The sequence below is a fragment of the Bidens hawaiensis genome, unplaced genomic scaffold, assembly GCF_021521415.1.
Source record: "Bidens hawaiensis isolate Kalapana, Puna unplaced genomic scaffold, B.hawaiensis_p1.1 tig00000760_1, whole genome shotgun sequence".
Lineage (NCBI taxonomy): Eukaryota > Viridiplantae > Streptophyta > Magnoliopsida > Asterales > Asteraceae > Bidens > Bidens hawaiensis.
In genome coordinates, this window is record NW_027491043.1 from 2,703,247 (window position 1) to 2,715,067 (window position 11,821).

The 11,821-nt window shown below is 34.4% G+C and overlaps 1 pseudogene; it reads right to left on the bottom strand.

Annotated features, from left to right (window-relative positions):
- Positions 1-2,812: 2,812 nt before the first annotated feature.
- Positions 2,813-4,190, bottom strand: LOC143533349 (putative carboxylesterase 18 pseudogene; annotated as a pseudogene).
- Between the last annotated feature and the right edge of the window lie 7,631 nt (positions 4,191-11,821).

Sequence of the window (11,821 nt, forward strand, 5' to 3'; positions counted from 1 at the left end):
TCAAATTCAAGGATGGTGAGAGATTGAAGTCTGTACTGCAAAGATTCATGGCTATAGTGAATGAAATCAGAACCACAGATCTACAGATCTCTGATTTTAATTTAAACAAGAAACTACTCACATCCTTATCTGATGAATGGTACACAGCAAGCAAATTCATCAGAAAGGCAAATTTTCCTAACTTTAAGTTTGATGATGTGATTTCATTTCTGCAGGCTGCAGAGCATGAAACGATTGAAAATCACATGTTGAAGGAGGAGAAACCCAGGTCTCCAGTGACTAATGCACTCGGTTAAAAAATCAACGAATGGTTTGGTTTGAATGGAAGTTGCTCGACTCGAATGGAATGGAATGAAATGGTGGAGTGGAGTGGAATGGAATGGTTGAGTGGAATGGTATGACTTGAAACAAAATTTCCAACCGAATTGAACCAAAAAATTTCAGTAGGCTCCAAGAGATCTTTTCGCTAACCAAGAACTTACAAGTACACCCAAACACTGAAATTTCACAAACTTTTCACAACCAAAACCAAAGAAACTGGAACTTTCTTTTGTGAACCCACAACTCACTTTTTCACACAAACCACACGTCTCAAACACTCAAAAAAATATCAAGACTCAAGCTTGTGACCCAAAAATTACAACTAGTAGAGCCGAAAGTTCTGATACCAATTGTAGATCCCGAAACCAGATCCGACAATGAACAGCTTTGTTCTTGATAAACGGTCGAGATGGGTGGGGTGAAATCATACGATCGAACTAAACAATATAACGATAATATAAATAGTGAACGACACTGTAATCAGTTAAAAGAAGCAAGAACCGACCCCACCCAAATGGGTTAAGTGAACCTTTTATAGGGTTCCCATTTTTCCAAAGTTTACATCTTAACCGTACAAAATAAACGCATCGAGTACGAAATAAATCGACTAAAAGCAAACTAGAACGACATACACAATCCTAAAAACAATATAGAATATTGGCGCTACACATAGCCTCAAACACACACACACATATATATATATATGTATATATGTTTGTGCGTTTGTGTCTAGAACTCATTTGGCGTTCAAGCTTTTAATTCTAATAATCTTCATCCCTACTCAAACCATTGTATAGTAGTAACTACTTCATCTTGTCATTTACATTCTATATTAGAACTTTAAAGTAATCGCTTCATCTAAAGCATAGAGCCTACCAAAATTCTCTCATTGACCAAGTATTCACACGCTACAATGCTCACATTAATCTGATAGCGGCAAAACAATTGATTCACATAATTAAGCAAACTCGTTAAAGTAATCCCACGGCCAAAGTTGTCGCTTAAACCCCAAAACTTAGATGAAAAATGTGTTATGCTATAACTATATCCTTGCGGTAACTATATATCTATGCGATACCTATACCGTCCGACACAATACATTGCATGAACTATATCAATTCAACTACTACCATGCATGTGATTACTTAATAACATGCGAAGACTTACTTCAGTTTTTGAGAAACCATAATTCAATTTGTTACGGGTGCTCGAACCGTTTAGTCTTGTAAATAAATTAGCATCGTTACTATATTCCACACACCTCGATTATCAATCCTTTGTGGTCCTATGCAAAACCGTTAATAAAGCTTTGTAGTCGACAAGTACCTTATACCGAACCGAACCAAACCAAACCTTGTGGTTGAGATTCGATGATGTTTGGAATTGACATAAACCTTTGATATAGTTAATCTTTGCCAAACATAATCCTTAATTCTTTACTAATGAGTTTGGATACAAGAAGGGTGTTTCTAGTTTTCCTCTGAGTTTCTCTTTCTACTCTTTCTCCATAGCTTGTAGAACCGTTTTTGTTCTAACAAAGGAGATGAGGTTGGGGTTGATTATTAGTAAAGTATTAGGATAGTTCCACATTACCCTCTTTAACTACCAAATCTCATTATTTTCTTTATATTTAATATAAATCAGTTGCCTCAATTAAATACATAAAGTTAATCAAACGAAATCTCGGGATGTTATGGTTGCACACATTCATGTGATAATGATATGTAATATAGATATATACGTAAATCCTAAATATTGTCAATTATGTTAACCGGTTGTTTCAACAAATTTGTTGGAGTAAATAACTAAATGTGCCGTTTATATGTTCGCATAACTGGATGGTTTTAGCCAAGAGTCAAAGCGGATCAAAGGTATTGCAAAATGTGTATAATCATACGGAGCTTATCTGGAATCTATCCAAAAGAAACATGCAAAAAACCAAATTTATGAGCTTTGAGTTGTTTGGGTGCTTACAACCTAGTTTTCCAAGTGTTTTGAGTTATGCGAATTAAAAGCCGTCAAGTTGATTTATTGGAATATACGTTTTAATTTTTGAACATAGAAGTTAGAAATAATTACAACACATATATAAAATCAAATATATTCAATTTTCTTGTGATTTTAATATTTTTAAAATCAGAATAATAAATGAATTCGTTCTTAATTGTTTGTATTCAAGCTGGATTGTTCACACACACATATGAATGCCAAAAAACATAATAAAACAAAATAAAAAAACCAGCATGTAAATAATACTAATACAATGGAGGATTAAAGAGCGTTTATAATTCAGTTACGTACAATATACATTAACTCAAATGCACAGAAGAAGAAGGTAAATATGATACTACATATTTACAAATATTTTAGCATAAAAGCTACTTGTGTTTATTTAAAAAATGAAAAGATAATCAAAGGAAATAACATACAAATGAATAAAAGTTCATAATATTATTAGTCTTTTCATAAACCCCATGTCAATGTAAATCTTCTAAACCTGAAAGCAAGCAATATACAAAGGATAATTGAGCATGTGAAATGAATATTATGAAATACATGAACAAATTAACAGAAACAAAATATTTAGTGTTTGGAGGCTTTTCTTCAATACCTTATTTAAGACCTTGTTAATGAAGTCCTTCATATCTAACATAAGTTGATCGGATTCTGGCAACTCCGAGAAGAGAAAGAACTCATGAAATGTGTTTGGGTAGTCAATCAAGTACGCTTCCTTCCCGGACTTCTTGAGCCACCGGTAGTACCTTATATGTCGGTCCCGGAGGGTATCAAACCCAGCCGCGACCACCATTGTCGCGGGAAAATCCATTTTGGATATGTCCACGGCATTGGGCCCGGTAACATTGATGATAGGATGGTCTCGGTTGAAGGGTTCACCTAGGGGCATGAACGCGTTCCAAAACCAATCGGTCCGCTTCATTGTCACGAGAGGTACTGATCCATCCATCCGTATTTCAGAATCTGTTCGCTCCTCCCCGCCGAGAAACGGTTGGATCGCCACTAGCCCAATTACCTACAAGCCATCATACTGTTCATCAGCAATCATGCGGGTGGTATTTGTTGTTGGATTTTAGATCACTCATTTCTTCTTAATTTCTTACAAAATACAACTTACGTGTGTACGATGCTTCAATTAGAAAGATACGAAGTTGTTGATTTTTCAAACTAGGAAATTAGATATGTTTATATACGGATAATAATGCATGAATCCAGTAGCATATGTATACATATATATAGTTAAGTCGTACCTGGAGTTGCTGGAATTTGAATTGGGAGGCACTTAGAGTCACATGATGAGCTAGGTGTCCGCCAGCGCTATCACCAACGATAAAGCACTGTGAAATGCTGGCATTCTCCGGCAGCCATTTTGACCGGTTATCTTCATTGTCCAGAAATTTCAGCACATCAAACCCATCGTCATGTTGGGAAGGGTGTCGGTTCTCTGGTGCAAGACGGTAGTCGACAGAAACAACAATGGCACGCAATTCGCTCGCGAACTTGCGGCCCACATAGTCTAATATCGACACATCCGGGGAGAGGAAAATATATCCACCGCCGTGAAAGTACACCATCACCGGGAGATCTTCTTCAGCGTATTGCGTGGGGACAAATACACGGAACCAGAGATTGCGAGTTGGATCCACCATGACATCGTGTGTCTTGACACCGTTGACGGGTATGGACAATGCCGGGATCTGAAAGTCCACGAGATTGAGAAGACCGCGGGGCACCGTGCCGTCATCCCGGAGAAGTGGGTCGATTGCAAGGTCTATTGCCGATAGTACAATTCTTGTTCTCAAGGGCAAGGATAGCTGAGATTTCGGAGTTTCCGCTGCTGCTGATGATTCCATAATTAATTGAAAGACTTTTGTGATCAGAGAGGTACGTATTCAAAATTCAGGTTGTGTGACAAATGCTAAACACATCAACTCTATTTATACTGCAAAATATGCGACGTTATATCACACCATCTTTGATTATTTCAATATTTCAGTCAAATGAAACCTTCACCTGCATGTTCACACCAAAAAGGTTGGTCATGGTCAGGGTCTAGTTGAATTAAAAAATTCATCTTCAGTCAATAACTAATGTCTATTACAACTTTTTAGTTTTGTCAAAAATAAAAGGCTCTATTCATGATTTTCCCCTTCGTTAACTTGTTTTACATTGAATGTTTGTCCGTCACTTTTTAATTCAGATAAGCCGTCACTTTTTTAAAAAAACTTTCAACGTTTTAGTTTTACAAATGGCAGACATTTTGTACTAAATAAATGAAAATTAATATTGACAAATGTAGATGGCAACTGTCACGAAAGAGGATGGTTGGAAACCATGGCCAAGTTGAATTATTTCTTTCAAATTAAATAAACTTTCACCAAATATTGTCTTCAGTAGTGTTTTTCAAATGACGATAATATATTTCAACTTGGCGCTCGGCTTTCAACTATGATGGGTTCTTTTAAATTAAACCTATTATTCAACTTATGATATATGTATAAGTGACCAATCACATTTTGGCAATTGCCAAGAAAGATAGGTCATAACTAGTTGCTTACAAAGCTCTTGTGCCAATAACTAATAATGCCGTTACGGTTATTAAATAATATAAAGGCTAGTTGGATTCCAATATTTAACAAATTGAGTTATTTTGTCCAATGTTAACTATAGGTAAAAATGTTAAATGTTCTTGTATTCCCTTAATTTTCAATTCATATGTAAAAATAGCATGCTGATTTAGTCGCTAATTTAGGTAATTTTATGAGTAGGAAGATTCATTTTTGTGACCCATTTGCGGTTTGTTATCGCTATTTTTATCTTAAGTAGGGTTCTTATTAGTTGAAGCAAAAGGCAAATGCTCTAATTAGATTTAACGAAGAAAGAAATATAATGATTGTCAAACATGGATATTATTGTATCAAATTTGAAAACGAAATTTATAATTGCTCGATTATTATTATTATTTATATACCAGTCATGCTTGCTTTTGGAATTTTCTTATGGTATTATGGGTATTACATGGAGCTAATTATGAAGTTAACACATTTGGGAGTTCTTTGCACAAAAGAGGTATCTGTCATATTAAAAACGAAATCTGATATGGGAAAAACGAAGATTTGGATGAACTAGTAGATATAATGCAGGGAAGATATGGGCTGCCAAGCTCAGGTTAGGGCAGTTAGGGTTTATACATTCTTAATGTTTATAAAGTTAACAATCAGTTGTTTGACTTACCAGTAATAATGTGTATATTTAATTGCAATGGAGATGGTTATTTACGCTAAGTAAAATCTAAAATTTGTGACTAATTGCTAAGCTTGGCTTGTAAACGAACACAAACAGAGTGTTTTCATGTTTGTTCGTCTGACTTTAACTATTTAAACGATTGAAACGAACAATACAACATAAAGAGCGGGATTTTTTGTTTGTGTTCATTCATTAACAGTATAAACAAATGGTTCATGAACATAACAACCGAACATAGTTGAACGTACATAATTGAGCTAAAATCAGTTTAAAGTAATTTAAAAAATTATGTGTTGGACGTAAAGGATTTATTAAAGCTAATATAAAATATATTAACGGACGTAAACTAACGAACTTAACAAACGTAAACTAGCGAGCGTTAATGGACGTAAGGGTCTTTAAAAAGGTATATTGGTAATTCAGGCAACAAACATATTGTTAACATATTCAATTTGGGCTTAATTTGCAGCAGATTAATTTTGGTCAAACTTAATCAGTAGCAGCCCCAGATTGGCAATTTGATATAAGTATGAAAGGGTAATTTTGTCTCAAAATTCAATGCGTTAGGTTCATTTGACTACAAATCAAAGATTAGTGTGCTATTGACTTTTATATTAGTAAAAAGTCAGCTAGATTTTAAGTTGTTATTTTGATTTTGTGTTAGTTTGAGAACAAAGGACTAATTTGGAATGTTTTAAAATTCAAAAAAGTTTTTTGTTAAAAGGTTCTAGCCTAATACTTGGTTTTGGTTCGACTTTTGAGAGTCAAAGCTCAAGTAAAGGTAATCTGAGAACTAACTTAAAAATTTTAATAGTATAAATCTTAATGCTAAATTTATGAAATTTTGTCATGTTTCTTTCTTTTTTCCGTTCCAACATTATCTTGATTTTTCCTACTAAGTATGCAAATCTATATATTTATAGTAATTGTAATTTTTAGTCACATTATCTGCATATAGTAAAAAAAAAGTTTTTGACTCAATAATATTAACTTCTCAAAACCGAAGTGTAACAAATTAAACTAAAATATTATACATTCATTCAGGTGTCAAATCAGCCTTGGGCACTCTACCATTAGCGGATCAGTAATCTTGGGATGGGGGGCGACAAGAACCTAATTCACAATGTGGTAGACTACAAGCTTTTAACGATCAATGGGTCAATTATTTAACAATTTTTATATACTTTTTAAATGCTTCTATATCAATTTTTTTATAATATATACATTTTATAAAATTTTGGACAGAGTAACAAACAGGTGATCATGCTTCTGACCGGTCAAAGCCGAGGTCCCATGGTCTTTTCGAAGGAGCGCTCTTTTTGAAAAAACGGCACGTCTTGAAGACAACAAAGGGTACATTTGTTGTCTACTTAAATAGTTTCATAATAATATTATTGGAATATTCTAATTATGAACAAGTGTGCACGGGCTGGGTTGCGAATACTGTAATTATGGCCAATTTAATTATTCTGCATATTGAACCATGCTTGATGTCAAAGTAGTTTTGTGCTTCAATTTTATATTTTATGTTTCTTCTTCAATTTTTTCTAATCATTTATAATATTATTATGTAACTTGTAAAAGAACTATATGCACTTGAAGACAACAAGAAAGTCAATATTAAAATATTACACTTGATATTTTCTTACTCTACTTCTTTCCCTAGATGTACTAATAGTTGCATTATATATTTTAGGTAACTGTATATCGAACCTTAACCTATTTTTACATATTTGTTATCAGGGGGTGTTTGGGTGTTAATGTAAATACATCCTAGAAGTTTGTTTTAAACACGAGTCAACCTCAAAGTTGTTATCTTAGATGGTGATGATAATCTTTCAAATACAACATAAAATGCTGCATACAAAGAAGTATTTAGAATTGGAAAATTGGATTTTAATAATAAAAATAAATAAGACCAGTTATTTCAGTTATGGTTGTCAAAATAGTTATAAGTTAATTTAATGTAGCATATTTTAGAAACGTCAGGTGTTGATTTGCAAGAAATTTAAAAAATGTACTAATGTTGCGTAATTGGTCAACCATCATGCATGAAAATGATAATTAATTCAATAATGAATAAAATCCACACTATGTTATAACCCATTAGACAAAATGGTTTTGTCTCATGACCCATGAATAGCTAGAATGAATAAGAAGAGAAATTAGGAATTAGGAGAAATATGGGTTGACACCTAAGTTTCAACATTTTCTTTCATTAGTGTAGTAAGATAATAAATCCACACACTCACGAATACCACTAGGGAATAGCCCATTGGTCTTTTGCCCAAGAGCTTGAATGCTTTTCAATCCATTTCCACTAGGTCAATTTTTTGTTATTTTTTTAATTTATTTTTTTAAGTTTTTTATATATATTTATTTTAGGTGACTTTTTTTTTACGTTTCAGCAGATAGTTTCAATGATTGACAATGTGGCATACATGTTTGTGGTTTTTTTGTGTAGTATAACGTTTTTTTATAATTTTTGGTTTAAGGCAGGAGACCCTTGGCTACCGTTAAGCACGAGCTAGCTTAAGCATAAATGAAAATTGTTAGCAAACATGCGTGGAAGCCTTGTGGACTTTTGATTCAGGTGCTAAGAATTGGGCATACATTGAGAAATTATACAAGCTAATTTACTTGGTATTAAATTTTATATCTTGCAATGTCATCTTGCCTCCATTTAACAACGTGCGACAAAACGAAATATGCAAAAAGGCAAATTTAATGGGTTATGTACCACAATACATTTCCATGCACACTTTTGTAGAGTCGTACATCTTCCATTAGCATGTTTTACATAATGCAGCACATTTAGTCTGAAGAGACCATTATTTGAGAGAAAACCCGACTACTCCACTCACTCTTCATCTAATTATCGTAGCCACTTCATGAGGGTGAAGATTATCAACTACAAAGGAAGTTCAATCATGGATCTATAACCCATTTCATCTTATATTTCAATTTTATTCAATCATTTATGTTTATTTCATCTTGATTTTGTAGGCTACTTTGTGTCTACGAACCATAGCTTTGAGTTGTTCAGGTGTTTTTAGGAAAGTTTCATAAGTGTTTTGTGTTGTACAAATTAAAAAGCCCGAGACCAGTAGGCCTCTGCGTTTATATTTACAAATGCAATATAATTCAAAAAAACTTAAGAAACTTAAAATGACATGTAGCATAGTCGCTTCAAGCTTGACCATCATTCGTATAAAAAGTTCTAAATCCATATGCAAACTACAAAGTCTATTAACTTAATGAAAAGATTGACTTCGGGATACCTGCCTTCAACCACGTTGTCTTTTTTTATTGCTGGTCATATTTCATACACTTTTAAATATTTTGAGTTGGGTTTTTATTGAATAGTAATCCTAATTGGCTCATACTTGGATTTACAATATTTCTTTATCAAATGTTGGGTCGGATTTATGATAAGGAAGATTGGAATCTTCTCAACCTCCTTAGAAAACGGCTAAGTATGGAATTCGAGCAAGCCTAGACGATCGAGCATGGTTTTACTACTTCGAGCAAGGTCTTCAGAACCTTAAATGGTTAATTCTTCTAAGTGTTAAGGCTTCGAGCAAGCTACACTTCAACAAGCAAGAGTATTCTTCTATCGAGCATGGATTGCCAATCGAGCAAATAGCTTGATCAAACAAGTTTTAACCAAGTGTTACAAGCACAGGATGATCGAGCACATGAGGACAAGCATGGATGCAATAAGAAAATGTCACGTGATCAAAGCAAGGACTTCGAGCACAGTTCAGTTTCGGAGCAAGATTTACATCCGAGCATGATAACCTCTATAGGTTTTGCGCTAGGTCCGGTCCTAACAAGTGGTATCAGAGCTATGTAAGCTTGCTGAAGGCCACGAGACAAAAGGTTGAGTATCAAAGTTTGAAGCTTTAAAGGCTTTTGTGCGTGACTGAGTTCAGATCTGAAGAGAAGTCAAGCCATGGATGAACAAGAAGTGTCGACTAATAAGATCCCGAGACTAGTCGGTCAAGAGAACTACATCAAATGGAAAGTGTTGTTTGAGGCCGCTGTTAATTACAATGATACAAAACTATGGAACTCCATTAAAGATGGACCATATGTTCCTTCTCTTACCCCAAATAACAATGCTAATGTGGAAAGGCAGATGAAAAAGCGAGAGGACAAAGCTAGGACTTTCTTGGGAGATTTTCAGCAGTGTGAATCATCACACTAATGCTAAAGCGATGTATGATGCAGTTGTAGAAATGTTTGAGGGAATGTCGAGTTAAGGGATATTAAGAAGGATCGATTGAAACAACAACTTGACAGGTTCAAATTCAAGGATGGTGAGAGATTGAAGTCTGTACTGCAAAGATTCATGGCTATAGTGAATGAAATCAGAACCACAGATCTACAGATCTCTGATTTTAATTTCAACAAGAAACTACTCACATCCTTATCTGGTGAATGGTACACAACAATCAAATTCATTAGAGAGAAGGAAAATTTTCCCAACTTTAAGTTGGATGATGTGATTTCATTTCTGCAGGCTGCAGAGCATGAAACGATTGAAAATCACATGTTGAAGGAGGAGAAACCCAGGTCTCCAGTTACTAATGCACTCAGTTAAAAAATCAACGAATGGTTTGGTTCGAATGGAAGTTGCTCGACTCGAATGGAATGGAATGAAATGGTGGAGTGGAGTGGAATGGTTGAGTGGAATGGAATGACTTGAAACAAAATTTCCAACCGAATTGAACAAAAAAATTTCAGTAGGCTCCAAGAGATCTTTTCGCTAACCAAGAACTTACAAGTACACCCAAAGAAATTTCACAAACTTTTCACAACCAAAACCAAAGAAACTGGAACTTTCTTTTGTGAACCCACAACTCACTTTTTCACACAAACCACACGTCTCAAACACTCAAAAAAATATCAAGACTCAAGCTTGTGACCCAAAAATTACAACTATTAGAGCCGAAAGTTCTGATACCAATTGTAGATCCCGAAACCAGATCCGACAATGAACAGCTTTGTTCTTGATAAACGGTCGAGATGGTGGGGTGAAATAATACGATCGAACAAAACAATATAACAATAATATAAATAGTGAACGACACTGTAATCGGTTAAAAGAAGCAAGAACCGACCCCACCCAAATGGGTTAAGTGAACCTTTCATAGGGTTCCCATTTTTCCAAAGTTTACATCTTAACCGTACAAAATAAAGGCACCGAGTGCGAAATAAATCGACTAAAAGCAAACTAGAACGACATACACAATCCTAAAAACAATATAGAATATTGGCGCTACACATAGCCTCAAACACACACACACACACATATATATATATATATATATATATGTATATATGTTTGTGCGTTTGTGTCTAGAACTCATTTGGCGTTCAAGCTTTTAATTCTAATAATCTTCATCCCTACTCAAACCATTGTATAGTAGTAACTACTTCATCTTGTCATTTACATTCTATATTAGAACTTTAAAGTAATCGCTTCATCTAAAGCATAGAGCCTACCAAAATTCTCTCATTGACCAAGTATTCACACGCTACAATGCTCACATTAATCTGATAGCGGCAAAACAATTGATTCACATAATTAAGCAAACTCGTTAAAGTAATCCCACGGCCAAAGTTGTCGCTTAAACCCCAAAACTTAGATGAAAAATGTGTTATGCTATAACTATATCCTTGCGGTAACTATATATCTATGCGATACCAATACCGTCCGACACAATACATTGCATGAACTATATCAATTCAACTACTACCATGCATGTGATTACTTAATAACATGCGAAGACTTACTTCAGTTTTTGAGAAACCATAATTCAATTTGTTACGGGTGCTCGAACCGTTTAGTCTTGTAAATAAATTAGCATCGTTACTATATTCCACACACCTCGATTATCAATCCTTTGTGGTCCCATGCAAAACCGTTAATAAAGCTTTTTAGTCGACAAGTACCTTATACCGAACCGAACCGAACCAAACCAAACCTTGCAGTTGAGATTCGATGATGTTTGGAATCGTTTTTGTTCTAACAAAGGAGATGAGGTTGGGGTTGATTATTAATAAAGTATTAGGATAGTTCCACATTACCCTCTTTAACTACCAAATCTCATTATTTTCTTTATATTTAATATAAATCAGTTGCCTCAATTAAATACTTAAAGTTTATCAAACGAAATCTCGGGATGTTACAGTTACACACATTCATGTGATAATGATATGTAATATAAAT